Here is a 6,000-nt window from a genome sequence, read left to right as displayed (position 1 = left end):
GGAGGGGAGAGGGGAGGGGAGAGGGGAGGAGAGGGGAGAGGGGAGAGGGGAGAGAGAGAAGAGGTCATTGCTGTTACATCCTGTTCTCCAGCCCTCTGACATGCCTTTCTTCACAAAACACTATGAAGTCCCACCTTCAAAGATCACAGTGGCCCCAGGCGTAGTCTTGGGTCAGTGTTCACATTACACTCCTGGCTGACGGCTAAAGTTATCCACCTTAATGGGTTACCAAACACCTCATCTCTTGAAGTTCAGATCGCTGGCTCCATTTGCCAGGTTGCGTCTTAATTACTTTACACACTGCTGGGATAAAATGCCCAGACAGAAGCAATTAGTTCCAGGAAGGGTTTCTCCTGGCTGGTTTTGAGGCTGCAGTTCATCACGGTGGGGTCTGGGGCAGCTGCTCACAGTTTGTCCAGAGTCAGAAAGCAGCGAGAAGAGAAGCAACTCACTTTCCCCTTTCCAGGGAATCCCTACCGGCTTGTCACAGCCTAGCATCATCTGAGAGAAAAGCCTCAATTGACTGATTTGTCTAGATCAGATTGGGCATGTCTGTGGGGGAGTGTCTTAACTGCTAATTGATAAGGGAGAGCCCGGCTCCCTGCAGGCCACACCACGCACTCTGCTCTAGAAGCTAAACTGAGCTTGCCAGAGAGCAAGCCAGCAACCGGCGTCCCCGGAACCAGCGTCCTCGTCCTCGGAACCGGTGCCTTCCTCCTCCTCTGCTTTAATCCCCGCTTGGTTTCAGGCTGACTTCCCTCAGTGATGGACTGTGACCTGGAAGTGTAAGCCAGATAAGCCCTTTCTTCCCTCATATTGCTTTTGATCGGAGTGCTTTATTAGGACAATGAAGATCCCACTGCCACAGTGAGGTTCCCTACCTCAATTAACCTACTCTAGATAACTCTCCCCGTGCACGGCCAGAGGCTTGCCTCCGGGCGGATTCTGAATCCTGGCAAGTTGGCGCTATTAACCTTCAGTTTCCTCCAGTCCCTTTTGTGTTCCCACACAAGTCCCAAATACAAGGGAAGGACAGAAAAAGTCTTCCACGGAGACAGGGGGGAGCTAACCAAGGCCTAACTGCCACCGGCAGCCAGGAAGCAGTGCTGGGCAGTCTCCTGCTGTGAGATGCCAGAACTCAGAAAGGCAAAAATCCAGTCTCCATTTTCAACTCCCAATCCTCCCTCCCCTGCCCCCGGAACTGGGAATATTTAGTTTAAAAAACCCTCCTAGGCTTCTTATTCAATTCATGTCGGGGAAAAAAAATTGGAAGCTACAGGAACATCTATTACACAAAGAGCAGCTATCGGGTCTTCAGAATCCACCATTGCATGTTAAGTCATGTGGACACAGTGACCTTCCTACCATCTCTAATGAACAGCCACTTCTGGGCAGAAAGTCTGGCCAGTGAAGGTATGGAATCCCCCCTGACACACACACACACAAAGCCCATGCAAAAGAGATGGGACAAGAGGCTTGAGCCATGATAATAGAGTCACCATAATGTTGGCATGAACCTCGAGACAGGACAAAGTCCCTGCACTCTTCCCAGTGTCCTCTGACTGCATGAATAAAATCTGTCTGCACACAGAAGTCAGGGACAAGGCTACTCCATGGGGAAGTAGTGTGGGCCCGGGCAAGTCCCGAAAAGGAGGACATTCCAGGTGCTTAATAAGCCAGGCAGTGGGATATGAGAGCCAGGCCAGGCCAGAGACCAGATCAGTCTACACCAAGAAATACTCAACTCAGTGTTGGAGCAGGAGGTGGCAGCAAGCAGTGACAGCCAGCCCCTCAGGCCCCAGAACAGACTTGTGTCACGCTGTGTGAAGGCTCACTGGGAATCACCAGGTCTCCCCAGGTCTCCCATTTTCCCATTTGATAAAATGAAGCTTTTCGTGCTCTTTAAAGAAAGCTCTCTTTGCATCAGATGGAGATCATTATAGACAATTACAATTAGCCCAAACGCATAGAACAAGTGGCCCTGGGGTGCCCGGTCCCGGATGATATAGCTGTGATATATCAAGTCCTACACTTAGGGTTAAGGATGTCTCAGAAGAGAAATAGGAAACTTCCTGGAGCCAGAGCACCAGGAAATCTGCCGTGAGGTTGCTTGCGTCTCCTAGAAACGACCAGGAAGCTCCGACCTCGATTTCTCAAAAGTATGGCTGTACAAACAAGACCTAAACAGGCACAACAGCAGTAGACATGCCAACATGGGAGGGGAACTCTCACAGGGCCCCCAACCTAGACACAGGACCACGGGCATCTAAGGAATGAGTAAGTAGGGTAGTTCTTCCTTCCCAGAGATGAGCTGCCTCGTTCCTTGCCTCCCTTGGTGGACCAGGCTGACTATGAACTCAAACTCTCCTGCCTCGCCTCTGCCTCTGAAGTGCTGATGTGATAGCTGTTGCTCTCCATCCTGCTGATTCAGGTGTCCCACTTTTGAAAGATAAGTCAGAATTACAGATGTTTTCAATTTGAGTAGGAAATTTCCCCAAATGTTAATATTGCCAGGGTTTTTTGTTGTTGTTGTTTTTTGTTTTTTTAATTAAATGCATACGGTGTTAATAAGACTCATCCCACAGGTCCCTAAACACCCTACAGGGTGGGATAACCCATAGCGCTCAAAGTTTCATAAGAGCGAAACAGTCTCATTCTTTTGTGGGGAGGTGGGGAGACAATCTATGGCTGTCTTCAAATCACAAAGGCGACAAACCCTACACAGTTAGTCACAGGGCTGTCTCAGACTCCCCCAGGGATGGCAGTAACATGACTTCAGGGGCCAGAAATAATGGTGTGGGGCAGGCAGAGAGAAGGGAAGAGGAGAGAAGAAAGAAGAGACAGAAGGAGAGGGGGTAACAAAACAGAACAAATAGGAAGAGAGGAGGAAAGGTTCTAGTCTACATCCCGATTATAAGCCAGTTCTTTGGGATTCATTTTTCATGTGTATTTAATGTTCCCATCAACTCTCTATCAAGTCGGTTTGAGGAGAGAAGCAGAGGAGAGAGAGATGAACACCAGTGCTCAAGATCTTTATGTCTCTAATCAATCTCTCTCCTTCCCAGCCTGACTCCTATGTGGTCAGCAGCCTCCCTTAGGGAGTGCTCCTCTGAACTCTGCTATGGGGACACCATAAACCTCTCTCCAGGGGAAAAGTTGGTCTCTCCCTGCCCGCTAATGCTGGCCTCCCCCACACAAAGCTCATCTCCCTGAAGGATGATATTACCCGCTGTCTCTGTTATACCTGCTGTCCCTGCTGTCTGGAATACCATTTGCCATGTTTTCCATAGCTGCTTCTTTCTAATCCGGGTCTCTGTTCCTCTCACAAAGTGTCCTGGCTCCAAGTCCTCATTCTGTTTCCCCAAGGTGGTGACCACCATGTGTTAACCTGATCTTTGGAAGAGACTGGGGGAGGAGGGCCCATCTCTTCTGTGTGCTGTGTCTGCTGGATCAAATTACCACCCTTCTGTGTGTGTGTGTGTGTGTGTGTGTGTGCGTGTGCCTGTGAAATTCAGGGTTTTACATTTGCAGACTCCTGTTTTAAATGTTAGTAATTAAAAACATAACTATATAGGTAGATTGAATGATAGAGTGTAAGAACAACTGAACAGGATATAATTAAACATAAACATAGAATGCCACGGAATATAATTATACACATAAAGTATATTTATAAATCTAGCATCCTCCAGAAAATCTCTACTTGCTATATTTCCAAGTATTTGATACAGAATAAACATTGGGTTTTTATTTCTTTTTCTTTTTTTTTAATCTGTTATGGGGGCTGAAGAGATGGCTCAGTGGTTATAGCACTGCCTGCTCTTGCAAAAGGACATTGATTCCCAGCACCCGCATGGCAGTTCACAACCATCTCTAACTCCAGTTCCAGGGCATCTGATGCTTTCTTCTGACCTCCACAGGACCCAGGCATGTATGTGGTGCACAGACACACATGTAGGCAAAATATACACACACATGATGTTTTCTTTTAAAAACTCCATTGTGAACACATACTATACTTGACTGGCCCTCAAAAGATGGAGAAGGACATTCCTGGGTAATCCAGTGGGTTACAGAAGTCCCTTACTGTCAGTGCCTGCTTTGCATGCTGGGTAGAGCTTTGAAGCCTGCTGGACCAGGTTCAGAATTCCCAGGCCTGGAAAGAGGCTAGGTAACAACACAGCTTGCTATTTTTCTCAAGTTTCCAGTCCCTCATTACAAACATCATCTATAAAAGGGCATGTTTATAAACTTTTACAAAGTGGCCTGCAATCTTGGCGAATGCCATTTATAGGTCTGGTTCCACCAACCTTGGAGCTTCCTAGGTTGCCCTGGGGAGCAGAAGGCTCTGAGTCAGGCTCTGAGCCGTAAGAGGGTCTCAGATAAGTGCAGGAGTCAGTCGCCTCTCTGGATCACCCCACAGCATCCACTCCTGGCTTCCCTAGCAAGTGGGAACTTGGTAAATGGTCTCTACAGTCCCTTGCAACTACAGCTACTATAATTTCTGCTGCAGTGACAGCCCATGGTTATAGTGATAGGGAAACTCAGAAAGTGTCACCACGCCAAAGGGCCTCACACCGTTCTGAGACTTCTAAAACTGACAGTGCGCTCATGTGATAAATACACAAATCCAGAAGCCATCCAGTGACCCAGAGCAGTGTAGACACCTAGACAGATGAGAATGCAGTTGGCCTCGGCCAGGACTCTGTTTACAGAATGGCAGTCCTGTCTTTCCACAGACAGGGCATGGAAGATGGTTGGTGACTGCTTTCTGAGCCCTGCCTTGTGCAGAAGGCACAGGGTTGGAACCCGGATGAGGCAATATGTAAGTGCTTAACAGCTCTATTGGAGCCTCCCAAACCCAGGTCCATGTGCTTGCTGGTGACCCCCTGGGTGTCGGTTCCTCCAAATCCCTCCAGATGGCTTCATCTCATTCTCGCAAGCTTGAACTAACCACTCCAGCTAAGGGCTTGCTGCTGACTGGCAGGTGTGGCACAGGTGAGTGTGAGCAGGTGACACTGGGGAGGGGACCAGGAGGCTGGCTCTGTGTTCTTCTTAAACTCCTTTAGGCAACCCAAGGGCACTCACTTCCTTGACAAGTGACAACTCACCCTGACTCCTGCTCCTCATGTCTGGACAGTCCCTTAGCTCATATGTCAACTCTGTGCCCGTCTAGGACTCTCATGGCAGGGGTGGGGTGGGGGTGGGGCTGCCAGAGACCAGGTTTTCCTAAAGTCTCCATTAGGGTTTCTCATCCATAAGAAGAGAAACCCAACGTGGCCTTGCAGAGCAGGCTGAATATTATGGAAAACTAGTGTAGCCAAAATCCAAAGTGTAAGACAGATGGGGGCAGGGGAGGAGGTGAGGAAGCAGAGTGAAGAAGATAAAACAAACAAGGAACAGAAATAGAAGGGAGGAAGGAAGGAGGGGAAGTGAAAAGAAAAGGTGAGGGGGAGGCAGGAGGGGAGGAGGGAGAGGGGGAAGGACAAAGGAAGTACTAGGGATGAGGGTGGGGATGGGGACCTGAAGGAAGCACTCTCTGGATAGCCATCCCAGATAACAGGATGCTGAGAGGTACCTAAGCTCCCTGGCCTGGACTTTGAACACCCTTAGGCTACATCTACATCTTCATCTTCTTTCTCTGTGGTGCACATGAGCTGGCCCCGGCAGAATGGCTGCTAGTGTTCTATCAAGGATGCTCAGCCAGAAGACACTTGGTTCCACCCAACATCAGGTCAGGAATGAGGCTTCATACAGAACGAACAAAGCTGAACCCACACCACTGACATTTTTAGAGTCCAGAACGATAGCTTCTGTGTGGATTGTGGGTGTGTACACATGTGAGCATGTGCAGACATGTATGGTTGCGTGCGTGTGTGCAGAAACTAAGTCAAAGGCCAAATTCTAGAAAAAAAGCCCTTGAAGCTTTCTTTTCTCAGAAAAAGAGAAAAGAAATATTCACAGTTCTAGATCTGGTTCACCATCTGACTGATGGTGCCG

General features: G+C 48.7%; 1 protein-coding gene across 2 annotated transcripts in view; it reads right to left on the bottom strand.

Annotated features, from left to right (window-relative positions):
- Adgrd1 (adhesion G protein-coupled receptor D1) overlaps nucleotides 1-6,000 on the bottom strand; it is a 117,427-nt gene that overhangs the window by 109,944 nt on the left and 1,483 nt on the right. The gene's annotated exons all lie outside the window — the stretch shown is intronic.

This window comes from Mus caroli, chromosome 5, assembly GCF_900094665.2.
Source record: "Mus caroli chromosome 5, CAROLI_EIJ_v1.1, whole genome shotgun sequence".
In the NCBI taxonomy this organism is placed as follows: Eukaryota; Metazoa; Chordata; class Mammalia; order Rodentia; family Muridae; genus Mus; species Mus caroli.
The sequence above is the reverse complement of the archived record's forward strand: the minus strand, read 5'-3'. Positions and strand labels throughout refer to the sequence as shown.